We start from the raw sequence: 14,245 nt of genomic DNA on the forward strand, positions 1-14,245 counted from the left end.
TGCTCAACTTCCAGCTGCCAGTTCCTGCAACTCTTTGAGGGCCTTTTCTGGAAGCAGAAGCCCACTGCCTGTGTGCGGGTCTGGCCAGAGTGCTAGGGAGCTAATGCTCTTCACCCTACCCTGGAGCAGCCCTCAACTAATGGCAGATGGAACCTGGTGGGTCAATACCCCTTCCCTTGGCCTCAAGTGGGACAACTCCAGGGTGGTGTGATTTGCAGTTTCCCAGAGCTCCTCCCCAGAATTATGCTCCAGTTTCCCCCAGTGGCACTGGTGGAATAAGGGACAATGCACTGGCTTCCTTCCCTCCCCTGGCTCTTGCCCCGCTCTTCCTCCTCCTGTGTTTACTGGGGTCATCTCCCAAATAAACTACTTGCAGTTGAGTTTTTGCCTTAGGGTCAGTTTCTGGGGAAAATAAACAAAAACTCCCAAATTGAACGATCTTAAGGTTAAAAAAAGGAATGTATTAGCTCATGTAATAGAAAGTTCAGCTTCAGGATTGGCTCAGTTCAGGGTTCAAATGCTGTCCACTCCACCACCCCCGTTCTCCTCCTCTGGTTTTGTATCCTCCAGTTTTCTAGAAGCTCTCCAGGCAGCTTCAGGGCCACATCATCACAATGCCCAAATTGGGGGCAGAGCAAGGCCAACTCCTTGATATAAAATCCTGGAGAGAATTGAGTCCTATTGATCTGGATTGGCCAGACATGAGCCATGGGCCACTCTTAAAGTGGTCCTGGTGGCCAGGTAGGTGGCATGTGGAGGTTGCCCATCCTGAGTCAGGTGTTCTGCCCCTGGGAAGTCTGAGGCTGAGTGTTGGGGAGGGGTGGTTCCTCAGGGAAGAAAGGGAGAGCAGTTACTCCGGAGGGACCTGGCTGGCAAAAACAGCAGGTGCCACCCATATTCATGCACTGTGCATTTCTTCACCTGTAAGTTGACTTTCTCTGCACTCACAGGTGAGTCTACCGAGGCTTGGGACAGTTATTTGTCTAAAACCATTCAACTGAAAAGGGGCAGAGTGACCTGGGCCCCCTGATGCAGCTGTTCCCAACACTCTTTCTCTGGTACCTATATTGACTTAAATGCATTTTAACGTAAAACTCGTGAACATGCATTTATTTCCCACCCTTTTGATTCAGGACCAAACCTTGTTTTTCAGTGTGGACTCTACTTATTCCAGATCCCCCCATCCTTCTGGTATAAACTATTCTTGAAATACCTTGTCTATGATTTCTAACGTCAGTGTCTTTAGATGGAGAACTTAAAATGCTTGGTAAACAATCTGAGTCTGGAATTCTTTTAGATGTTCGCATGCCTCTCCTCAATCTTTTACATTTGTCTCCCTCCATTGCTATCTAATTTGACAGTAATCTTTTTTGGAAACTTGCCTTCATTGAGCTTTTCCAAAGCAATCAACTTAATTTTCATGGAAACAAAAAGTTCTCTCTCTCTCTCTCTCTTTTTTTTGTATTTTACCAGTTTACAGGATAGTTAATTAAATTACTTGATCACAATGACACACACAGCTGGCATCGGTAGGTTTGGGAACACACATAGTTGACTTGGTTGGCATGCAGCTTAGCTGGCAGAAGACTGTCCGAGCTTCCCAGAGGGATGAACTGCAGCTGAGAAGCTCCGCCTGCTGTGGCAGCAGAGGAGAGCCTGGATGGAGAGGAAGGGGCTTGTTAGCCAACTGAGCCAGTTGCTTGGGGGAAGCTGTCTGGGAGCATTTTCCCTGGGATATGAAAGGTGTTCCTAAGTGGTGCCTGCTAGGGGCCGCCACGGGTGTTAGCTATAGAGCATCCCTTCTGTGCAAGCGTTCCTGCCTAGTGCTCTGAGGATGCGCTGGAAGGGAGAGCACCACATGCCTTGATTATCCCTAAGGCTGCAGAAATGACTCGTCTCTCATTTGATTGACAGCTTCAGTGTCAGGCAAGAACTGAGGTTGGGAAGGTTCTGTGACCTTGTGACTTTTCTGGTGGTCTCAGAGTAGGTATGCACTTGATGTCCTTTTATGTGTATTGGTGAATAAGGGGCATTTATTTAAGGTCATCACTGCCTATGTATGCTTTTGTGTAAATTAGAAAAAGCTATTCTCTTTGGATGGACGAGTTAGAAAAAGGTGCTCTCTCTGGACACATAAGCCCTCTTTTCCAGGCTAACACAGCTTCTTGGCAGAGCAAGCGGCTTGGCTGGTGGAGCATGAACTCAATTGCCACCTTCCTCATCTCCTCATCCAGGTGCCTTTGGGCAGTGCACAAGCCGTACAAAGGCCGGCCTTTGTAATGTTTTAATCTCTTATGAGTCCCTGGAGTTCTAGGCTGAGGGACAGGGTGCCGTAGTGCAAGTGTGGAGGTGGCATCTCTACCAGCAGCAGCAGCTGCTGCTGCAGCCCTGGGAATTTGCTGGAAATGTACATTCATGGATGCTGCCCTATAACTGCTGAATCAGAAGCCCTGGGGATGGGATCCAGGCATGTGTGTTTTAGGGTACCCCCTAGGTGAGTCCCATGCTTGCCAAGGTTGAGAAACACTGCAGTCCCTGACTAAAACTGCGAGCACAGTGGAGCCTTCCCAGTTGGTGGGTTTGGGTTCATCTCAGCCTCGTTCCCCTGGCCCCGGGAGCCGCCACTTGTGCTGGACATGACTTGTGAATATCACCACTGGGCTCGCCTCAGCAAGCACTTCTCACAACATTTTTACTTTGTGGGAATGAGAAAAACTATTCACTTCCTGGAGCAGAGGAGTCTGGCTAACCCTAGGCAGAGCAGGGCCTCACGATCTAGGGGGTTGAGTGACCCTCAGAATTGGGTGGAGAGGACACAGGAGTCTGAGTGAGAGTGTTTAGGAATGCGGGGAAGCAAATTCTCACACTGTGGTCTAGTGCATCCTGCTGCTGGTGTCCTTGAACCAACGTGGGGGCTTGGAGGATGCTCAGTCCTTGCTTCCCCAAAGAAAACAGCTTCTTTATTCTCTAGGACCAGACTGATGTCCTTGTGAGCCCAAGACCATCTCTCCCACACCTCTCGGAGGAATGGAATATTCCTCCGAGCAGCACAGATAAAACGTATTTTGTCAATGCTCTCTCTGTCCTGTTCATTTTCAACTGTCTTCGTCTTGTAGACATTTTGTTTCTTTCAAGTTTGAGCCTCTCTGGAGGCTGCTTCATCTTTCTGCTTCCTTCTTTCTAAAATGGCGTGGAGGTGGGGAATGGAATCGTGGTCATTCATCTGCCCAGTGTCCTGAAGATGATGATGAGGGCATTATGCAGGCAGAATAACACCTCCCAGAGGCAGAGAGACCATGGGTGGAGTTTAGACCACCAGAAATCTGTGTTAAAAACTCAGTGGGGTCTAGTGCACACTTTAGTATTTAAAGCAATAGGATTTAGAAGCACAAAAAGCAAAGCAAAGCAAAACAAAACTCTTTAAATGTGAAAAGAGGAAGAATTGGGCCAGCTTTCTTCTCCTTTCAAGCTCCTGTGAAAAGAACTTTGAAAGGAGTTGATTACATTGCAGAAATTGAGAGAATTTCCCCACCCTCCCAAAGTGCTGGGCTCAGCCCACATACCCCTAGAAGGTGCTGAGACTCCAGTGCCCACCAGAGAGCACTGAATCCTGTGCTGGACAGAGCGTTTTGTTATTAGAGAGCCCTGGATTCAACAAGGACCACCATTTGCATACTTGCTGTGTGACCTTGACTGAGTTTCTTAACTTCTCTGAGCCTATCAGTCAAACTTGACAAGTTACTACATGGTAATATCAAGTAGGTACATGGTACAGAGGCAGTGTAAGAATTAAATAAGAGGATGGATCTGAGGTACTAGCACAAAGTAGGCATTCAAATGTTAGCTCCTTTCCTCCACTAATCACTTGTCTACACAACATTCCTTCTGTTATGTTATGTTACATTATATGTTATGTTATGTTACTCTGTGGGGAGGTCTAGTGAGTGATGGTTAAGAGTTGGTGCTTGCAGTGAATAAGGCTCCCCATTTTTCCAGCAGTGTGAACGAGGGTGAGTTGCTTAGTTTCTCTAACCCTCAGTTTCTTCCTTTGTAAGAGTAGAGGTCACCTTAGCACTTATCTGGAACAATTGTTGAGATGATAAGAATGTGTACAGAACTGCTTAGAACAGTGACTGGCACATAGTTATATACGAAAGCTACTAAGATAATGATTGTATGTAAGTATGGAATGCTTCAGTTGTCATGCATGGAGAGGCTGTTCCAGGTCCTTTGTTAGGTGCCAAGGACACAAAGAACCAAGGAGCCACAGTTTGGGGCTATGAGGATCATGCAGTCTGGTTGCGGAGACAGAAAGTTAGGCAGGTGTTTCTTTCATCTTGCAGCAAGTGAATGATGACAGCTGCAGGCCAGGCCAGAACACACAGGAGAGTGCGCAGCGGTGGGAGGCAGGGAGGCAATGGAGGGATGGGGTGGGAATGATGGTCCAGGCAAGGTCGGTGCAGAGGCGCAGGGTGGGAGGCTGGAGTGAGCAAAGCAAGTCGCAGGCGTTGGAGGCTGGGAACACAGTTGGAGACCCTGGAGCCTGTCCAGAGCTGAGGCAGAAGAGGCAAGGGAGAAGGTGAGCTGGATTAACCACTTCACCCAGCAACCATTTTTGTCTATATCCTGAGCCCCTACAGCAGTGTCTGGCACTTGGAAAACCATAAATAATTGGTTGACTAAAGGAAAGTGAAAGAAGAAGTTACAATGGAGGCAAGAAGAGATAATGACCCCAGTAACACCTCTGAGGGAGCCAGAGAGGGGAGGCCCTGAGCGATGGGTGGAGGTGGTGCCCAGCCTCCCCTCTGACAGGAGGCAGGAGATGAGGGTATGTGGGAAACACACTTGTAGGGCGGTAGTGAGGATGGAGGAGGAGGATCTGTTGAGAGTCTGCCTCAGCCCTTGGCGAGCTGAAAGGTGGAGCCACCGCCCTGCTAGCTATGAAGGATGGCAATGGAGGGGAGCACCCTGGGGGAACACCTCCATTTTGAGTTGGCAGTGATGAGGAATGGGAAGAGAACTCCCAGGGACTGGGGGGCATGACTGAAGGGCCAGAACAGGTGGATGCTGGAGGTGGTGGTGGGGGCACAATGGGCGCCACGGTGGCACTTTTCTCTCGCATACCTCACCTGGCTGGTGTGGGCGCAGGGAAGGGGACTGGGGGTCCATCAGAGCTTACTGTGGCACCAGACCAGTGTGATGGAGCAAAGCAATGGGCCACGGGGCCTCGGCTGGGGAGGGAAAGGCAGAGAGAAAGGACCCAGCCACTTCCGAGAGGAAGGAGGTCAGGAGGCTAGGAGGCTGAGGCCAGAGCAGCAATAATGGGGGGTCTATTTCCTCTCACAGATGGAGATTTCTTGCCTTTGCTGGAATTCTTCCCCTATCACCATCTCTGTATGTACAATTTTCTCATCCTTCAAGGCTTCACTCAAATGTCATTTGAACTTCTTGGAGTTAAAATTGCTCCCTCTGTTGAACTCCTATCTTCCTTAGGGCTGTAATTATTTGCCCATCTCATTCTCAACTTTCTCATGAGAATGTATGCTCCTGAGGACCGCTTCAGGTTTCAACTCCACCGCCCCCACGGATGCTGCTGAACTGCTTCCTGTGCAAGGTAAGCATTTGTGATGTGAAACCATCACTTCTAACAGAATCAATTCTATGTGTGATTGATGTTCCCTTAGAATTAAAAAAAAATTCCATCTGTAGATTCTCTTTCTGTAGAAAGGCAGTGTTGCATGAGAGAAAACATACATTTCGAATCAGGGAAATGCGGCTTTCCTTATTGGGATAATGCATTGATGTCCTAGTGACTAGAAATGCTATGTAAATAAGCAAGGCATGCACTTGTGCATATCGTAACAGATCACAAAAAGACACCCCTTGCTTTGGGATGGCCACAGACACCACAAAGACAAAGAATTTGCGAGTGGATTTCAGTCCCCACATGCCCTGTGGCCAGACACCTTTATGCAGAGCACATCTGTAAATTGTGGCATTGGTAAAATGCCTGGCGTACAGTAGGTATTAAATAAAAGTAGCAATTATATTGATATTATTAGTACATTCTTATTATTATTACGTACAGTACCCACCTGGCATTGCATGCAGACAGATCCTTGGATTAATAGTCCTCTGCAGTTGGAGTTTTTCTATTTTAAAGATTTAAATCATAGGCACACAGTAGCACAGTCTATCTTGAAGAAAAACGAAAGGCTGCAGTAAATGATGCTATTAGAATTATACTTTCCTCATTACAGAAGTAATATGACCCTGCTTTGGGGCTCCAAGTGCTCACTGATGCTGAAATTTAAAAGACAGGGTCTAGACCGTCTAGACCAGAACCCCAGAGTAAAAGGAGTGATTGTAGGAAGTCATATAAATGGATTTGATCTCTTGTTAGTGGTCTATATTCTCTCAGTAGGGCTAGAGAAGTCAACTTATTATCAATAAAAAAGAATAAACACTTTATAGGAAGCTATTTTCTCTGTCACAAAATGTTTTATATGCCTGTCAATAATTGTAACTGTTAAATATGACATATTGATGAATATAGTGGGACAAAAGGATGCTTTTTTCTGATTAGGGTGGAAAGATTTTATAGTCTTTATTTTATGGATGGAAGTAATCCAACTCACAAACTTCAGCTCTCTATAATCTTCTATGGGAAGGCAATAAAAGAAAAAGAAAATTCTGAAAGGAGCTCTTTCAGTTAAGATCCCAAGCCTGTGGACATTGCCCTTCTCAGAACTGGCTCCTACGGCTGCCTGGTGGACCTCAGAACCATTGCAGCCCTTGGTTCCTTGTCAGACCTGCGGGTAGGGTACACATAGTGACTGTGTGGTTGAGGGGCCCATCCTCCTGGGCACCGGCATGTGTCTCTTACTGTCTCATGGAGATAAACTTGGCTGTCTGCATTGACCAGAAGTGGCAGTTGGAATATCTATGGGTGAACAGAGAAAGCCAGAGACTCCTGGAGTTGATTGTTAGAAAGGCAGAGAGAACCAGATGTGGTTCTCTCTCTACAGAAAAGTTGCAAGAACAGTGCAACAAACAACCATTGATCCTTCTGGTGGATCCACCGGCTGTTACTATTTTGCCACATTTATTTTCTCTCTCTGTAAATGTCCTTATACACATACTTATATACATTTTTATTATTATTTGCTAAGCCATTTGAGAATAAGTTGCAGACATCGCAACCTTTACTCCCCAATACTCAGCATGTATCTCTTAAGAACAAGGGTGTTCTCTTAGAAAATCACAATGCAATCATCGAGTTCTTGACATTGTACATGGATGCAATATTATGATCTATCTTGCAGTCCTCTTTAGTCTCCTTTAATCCAGAACAGTTTCCCAGTCTGGCTTTGTTTTTGGCAACGTTGACATTTCTGAAGGGTAGAGATGTTGTTTCGTAGAAGCCTTTCAGGTTGGGTTTGCCTGGTATTTCCTCACGATTTGATTCAGGTTGTGCATGTTTTGGCAGGAATATCACAGAAGTGCTGTTCTATCCTCTTCACTACATCATATTAGGAAGCACGTGATGGCAGTTTGTCCCATTAGTGGTGATATTAAGTTTGATCTTATGGTTTAAGTGGTATTTACCAGATTGCTTCACTGCAATGTACCTGGTCCCCCTTTGGAATTAATAAATAATTTGCAGGGAGACAGTAAACGGGTTTTAAACTAAAAACACTTTCACAGTTGAATAGTGTTGATCACACTTTAGAAACTCAAGCCCATTGCTGCTGTTGGCAAGAGGAAGTTATAAAAATAAAAGTCTTCTCTCTCTTCAAAACTAGAAAAAGAAAAGTACTTTCAGGAGAAGGAAAAAGCTTTTCCCTTTTTAAATTTGGAAGGCAGAAAACACGAGAGGGCTATGGGTAAAAACAGGCAAAAAAAAGGGAACTGAATTAAAACACTTCTGACTTCTGGCGCTCACCCAGAGTAAATGAACAGTGTGCATGCACTCTGAAAAGATAGAAAATGCCATATATATATTTATATTTGATGTGATGGGTGCAGAGTGGTGGTTGCTCCCAGCCAGGTCATTTCAATAACAACAGGAGACTACAGTTCCTGCTGAATGGCATCTTTCAGGCTGAAGAGCTTCCGCAGTCTCTCCACTTCCATACTGATTAGAAGTGCTTGAGATACATCATAACAGTGTCAGTGCAGTGTTTATGGGGGAAATTGTCGCTGTCTCTCGCTTGTGGAAGGTGACATAATGGGATTTCTTCCCTTTGTCCTGGTGACAGGATGATGAGCACTGTCTGGGCTCCAGTTCGGCGGGCTTTGCCATTCAGGCATCCAGAGCAGCTGACAAGCCCGAGGATCGATGGAGAAGGTGAGTCCTGTCACTTGGGGGGAAGGGGGAGGTTCAGCAGACGATGGGGAGCCAGTGGGTGCCCCCAAACTTCTGTGAAATGCTGGTCGACTGAACGAAAGTAGGCGGGGCTAGACGCCAAAGTTGGGGGAAGGGAAGCGGCTCCAGTCTGCTTCCTGGGAGGTTTCTGAGGCACTGGGCCCAGAAGACTTAGGGGATTGGTACCCAAGGTGCCTTTTTCAGGGTAGGTGTCTAGGTACAGACTCAAAGCATCTTTGCCCCTTATCACTTCCTCCCCTACTCCCCAACCCCAAGTCACTGACATGATTTGTCTGTGTATTAATATTGTGTCTTGCTCCAGAAAGGTTTGAAGAAGTCTTGGTGTGATGTATTATTAATAGCGTTGAGCTGCACATTTCAGTTGAGACAAATTAAACAATATGTACTGGAGTGAGGGGTATGTGGAGGGAGGGAGAGAGAGAGGGAGATCCCTTCATTCACCTTGTCATTTTACCCAAGTGAACTAGACCATCTCTACTAGTACCACAGGAGAAGGGATGACATAGCAGTAAAACAAACTGGAATAAAATTTGTTCATCACGAGTGCTTAGATCCTGGTTATTTCAGGAATTTTAAAAGATGTTTTTGTGATTGCCAATCTCTGCCTTGATTATTCTGATCATGGCAGAAGCTTCTGAATGGTCTCCCTGGCTAGACTTACACTTTCTATTCCACTTTCTAACTTGCTGCCAGAGTGAGATTTCAAGCACACAGACCCGGACAGATAAGTCCTCACATGAACATTTCATGACAGCCTATTACTGTCTAAAGACAAAACTCCTTGTGACAATTTGTAGTAATAATAATACTATCAGCATAAGACTAGCATCATTATTATGATCCTACATTTGTTGAGCCCATGCTATGTGCCAGGTACTGTGCTAAGTGCACGTATTACTTAATAAATCACTTATAACAACCATATGAAGTAGTTACTATTAGGTATTGCCATTTAACATATGAGAAACTGAGGCTCAGGAAGTTAAGTGACTTGCCCAAGGTCACGCAGCTAGCAGGTTGCTGAGCAATGTCTGGATGAGTTTAATTCCAGAGTCTACACTGATCTCCTTAAGTCACGCTTTGCCATCTGGAGGTCGAGTGTCTCCTGGCACTTGCACAGAGCAATGCTGATAAGAGCTAATATTTAGTGGGCATTGAATATGGATGAGGCACTGTTTTTGCACTGATTTGACACTGATATACATAATCAAACCTTGCAACAACCTGGTGTTTGAGGGAGGTGCTGTTATGATCATCTTTCCATTTTACAGATGAGGAAACCAAGGCACACACTCTCCTGCAGGTGATAAGTGGCAGTCCAGGCTTCAAACCCAGGCAGTCTAGAATCAGAGACTGCCCTCCTCATCACCCACCATGCTGTTTCTAGTACCTGGCTTCTGGTGTCCAGAGCCAGGTGTCTACACATACTGGTGTCTTTCAAGGGATGCCCCTCTTAACAAAAATAAAGTGACATTTGAAAACCTATAAACTGGCAGGGCCCTCCAGCTGTTATCTGGTTCTGTCCCCTGAGCCAAACAAAGTTTACCCCTGGTTTTTGGAAAACAGCTAACAGGCTCTGTGGGTGTTAAGCATCCCTGGGGATGGAGATTCTGCACCTCTCTTGGTTGCCTACCCCAGTGTTTTATCACCTCAGGATGCCACCAGCCAGATGCCTTCAAGGTATCTCAGCTGGAAAAATGACTATGAATAAAATAAATGAAGCTTTCAGTGATGGAAGCTCCTGATGGAGCTGACAATGGGGTATTTCCCAGCATCTGTCGCCTGCCACTTGGAGATCATCTTTTTATTGCCCAAAGATGTTGCTACTGTTTTGTCACTGGCCACTAACTGGCCGGCCGCTCAGGTACTGGAGTCCAGAGCTGCCTCATTATTCAGTGCCGTCAATGTCACACCCCAGACTGCAATACATTATCATTCAAATGAGCCAGCCACAATGGAAGAAAAAAATATGCAAGCTGATTTTTCTCCAACGTCCTTTTCCCAGCACTCCCTAATTACAGCCCGCAGTTGATTGGGACAGTTGAACATGGAGGCTGATGGGGCCAGCCATGGTGTTGCCATCTAAGCAAAACACAAACAATACATAAACTCGCTGTATGCATTAGGTAAGCAGGATTTTATTCACAGCTCAGTGATATAACAATGCTTTGAATTTATCAGTCAATCGTCTGTTATAGAATCTCTCTTTTTGGTTCCATATTTTTGGTTCTTTCTCTCTTTTAAAAAATCTGATACATTAGTGACCTTGGCTTATCCCTCCTTCCTGTTTGCCTTGTCTTTCAAAGTGGTTTCATGATGGTTTTTTCCCTATCAAATGCTCAGTATTTTTCCAAGGATGAATGAGCTTCCCTACTGTATTCTCTGTGTGTTCATTCATTCATTCATTCATTCAGACAATATTTATTGAACATCTACTAAGTGCTAGAACACTGTACTGGGTGCTGGGGATATAAAACAGACATTACCCCTGCTTACATAGCTTTAACGACTAGTGACAGAGTTGGGTATTTAACAAACACTCACATAAATATGCTTTTGCAAATTATGATAAGTGCACTAAAGAAAAAGAAGAGAAAGGTCATATTTTGGCATGCAGTCTAAGTACATAAGAGGAATGCTGGTCCTCAACACTAATAATGGACACAAAAGATACCTAGTATTCTTCTCCAAGTAATATTTTTCTTAGGGTACACTCCTCATACCTTAAAAAATGTATTAACTTTCAAAGTGGTCTATGTTTTTCTGAAGGAGAATTGGATTATTCATGAAGTTCTTTGACCTCCACAATAATCTCATCAGTTTTCTCTAACCCATTTCATCAGCTTTGATTACTGCTGTGTGATGTTCTGTGTCTCATCGGTGATATTTAGAGCTTGGGGTAGTCGAATGTTCAGCATGAGGAAGATAGCCTTCCTGTACTCTCATTTGACAATTTTTTCTTTTCATTTTCTCTATGTTCCAGACACTGTCCAATTCAGCTTTCTGTCCTCATTACCTGACACACAGAGTTTACCATCAATGAGCTCAGATAATCTTTAATACATTGTGGTAAGCGCTATTGTTTATTCAATAGACAAATATTTATTCAGCATCTGCTTCATGGTCTTGCTGGGCCCTGAAGATCTAGGGGTGAAACAGGTTGAGTCTCTCCTCTCCCAGACTTTAAGGTGCACTGAAAGGTATCATGCAATTACACGAAGGCAAGAAACGTGCTATGATGGGAGAGGCCAGGGGATAGAACGGGGGCACTTGGACTTGGGGCGGGGGACCAGGGAGAAGTTGTGAAGAAGATGACATCTTAGCTAAATGAAGAGTATGGCCAGGACTAAGGGTGGGGGAGGAAAAGAGCATCAGATCTGGAAGTAAGAGAGAAAACCGGATGCATTTTAAGAATTGAAAATTCTGTGGTTGAAGAATGAGTTGTTGTAACAGATGAGGCTGAAGAGGTAGGGAGGGGTTGGGAATGACTTTCGAGGCCCTGGTAAGGGATCTGATGGTGGAAGGGAGCAGAGAGATCAGGTTTGCTTGTAAGACTGTGTCCTGGGGCTAAGCTGGAGGTGCCAAGAGCTGTTGGGGGTGACCTGTTACAGGAGTCCACATAGAAGTGGCACAGTGGGGATGGAAGGGCATGGACTTAGAGACATTTGTGAGATGGAGTCAACCAGACTGAGGGTCTTCTGTAAAATGTGAGAGATGAGGGTGAAGGAAGAGGCCACTGAGGAGGCAGGAAGGGGACAGAGACAAGGACGTCATCTTTGGACCATGCCTTGCTTTTGTCACTTCTTCTTTTTCTTTTTTTTTTTTTTTTTAGACAAGGTCTAGTTTTATCTCCCAGGCTGGAGTGCAGTGGCGGGATCTCTGCTCACTGCAACCTCTGCTTCCCAGGCTCGAGCGATCCTCCCACCTCACCCTCCCTAGTTGCTGAGACTACAGGCATGCACAACCACACCCAGCTAATTTATGTAGTTTTTGTAGAGATGGGGTTTTGCCACGTGCCCAGGCTGGTCTCGAGTTCATGAGCTGAAGCCTTCTGCCTGCCTTGGCCTCCCAAAGTGCTGGGATTATAGGCGTGAGCCACTGTGCCCAGCCACTTTTTCCACTTCTTACAGGAGCACGTGCAAAGCTGAGCTGCTGTTTTGCTGTTTTCCTTTTCGAATCTTCACAGTGTTCTGCAGCATAATTGTACTGTAATTCATACAACTAGTCTCTTGTTGATGGAAAATTAGGTTGGTTCATTTTTTACTATTATAAACCATGCCACTGGGAATCTATGGCCTCAGGGGAATTTCTAATAGTGGAATTTCTGGGTCAGAGGGGTTAAGAGACTTGCCAATGTCTCCCAGCCAGTGAGTGGCAGAGCTGCTATTCCAATTCTATTGGAAGGACTAGGTCCATGGTCTTTCGACTCTGCTGTGCTGTGCCCTCCCAGGCTAAGCGACTGGGACCTTTGAATCTCAATGTTCTTCTCTTGTGGTGGGAGGACCAACTGGCAGCAGGGGTTGGGAAGTCACTTGGAGAACTTCTTAAACATGCACCTTTGGAATCAGAACCTCTGGAGGCGAGCTTGGAAACTGGCATCTTAAATTATGTCCCTGACACTTAAGCAGCCAGTTGATCTTGATCCCGAGTCCTATACTGAAACCACTGGCCTCTTCTCAGAGATCTCCAGCTTTAAAATCTCTGAAATTAGAAAATGTGTAACAAGCACTTGCATCAGTTCCTGTTGGCTATGGAGCAGTGTGATGCACCAGCAGTGTTGCTCATGATTTATGACTAAAAAAATTACTAGGTGAAAAAGTAGCTTTGTCCCCAGAGGGCTCTGTGAAGTGGCACTATTAATTTGGAAACATTAGCCACCATGTTCTGGGCACCCCTACCTTGACTTTGTGTCATAGCTGATGACAGAAATAACAATCAATCTTTGAGTATGTGCCACCATGACCACCTCTCTCATCTCTCTAGACCTCTGTGTTTATCCACCTACAAAATAAAGAGTTGTGCTTTTTTGAGATTTTTCTGCTGTTGGTATCTTGTGCATCTCTGAAGGGTAATTAAGTCAACACTGATGATCCTTGGACTGCCCTTCTTATTGGAAGCATATTAGTCACAAATAGCGTAAGAACTCAGGAAACATTGAAGCTTAAAGTCAGAAATACTGTCTTCTACTGGAAACATACTCAACTTGATCTTTTTGCCATCCCCAGTATGCCAGAGGATGTGAGGGAAGATGCCTTTAAATGTGCATTTCTGGCCGGACGCGGTGGTTCACACCTGTAATCCCAGCACTTTGGGAGGCCGAGGTGGTTGAATCACTTGAGATTAGGAGTTTGAGACAAGCCTGGCCAACATGATGAAATCCTGTCTGTACTAAAAATAGAAAAAATTAGCCAGGTGTGGTGGCACGGCCTGTAATCCCAGCTACTCTAGAGGCTGCGGCAGGAGAATCGCTTGAACCTGGGAGGTGGAGGCTGCAGAGAGCCGAGATTGTGCCACTGCACTGCAGCCTGGGTGACAGAGCGAGACTCCGTTTCAAAAATAAGTAAATAAATGAAAATAAAGATAAATGTGCATTTTCACTACTCCGGAATGAGGAGATTTTGCAGAGGAACAACTGCTCCAAAGCCCCAGCTGTCCAGGGGATACAGTGTTCTAAGAGGGGCTCCATGGAGCAGAGGAGTCAGCCTCTACATTTGGCAGCTATGGGCTCTGACTGAGAAAGAGGCTGAGGGGAGGCCTCTAGAGGAAAGGGAGAGTGCCCAACTGGTTGGGACATTTGTGTTCCGTAGCCCTTGAATAGATTTTTATCATGGGCTGGCTGGCTCTCTGCCCTCTCAA

General features: G+C 45.6%; 1 long non-coding RNA gene across 1 annotated transcript in view; it reads left to right on the plus strand.

The window, feature by feature from the left end:
- The first annotated feature begins 8,139 nt into the window (after window positions 1-8,139).
- The window catches only part of LOC135971298 (uncharacterized), a 30,032-nt gene continuing 23,926 nt past the window's right edge, over window positions 8,140-14,245 (plus strand). Inside the window, exon 1 of the long non-coding RNA XR_010587383.1 lies at window positions 8,140-8,350. This is a non-coding gene — a long non-coding RNA (uncharacterized lncRNA). The remainder of the gene's footprint in view (window positions 8,351-14,245) is intronic.

This window comes from Macaca fascicularis, chromosome 6 (assembly GCF_037993035.2).
Source record: "Macaca fascicularis isolate 582-1 chromosome 6, T2T-MFA8v1.1".
Classification (NCBI taxonomy): Eukaryota; Metazoa; Chordata; class Mammalia; order Primates; family Cercopithecidae; genus Macaca; species Macaca fascicularis.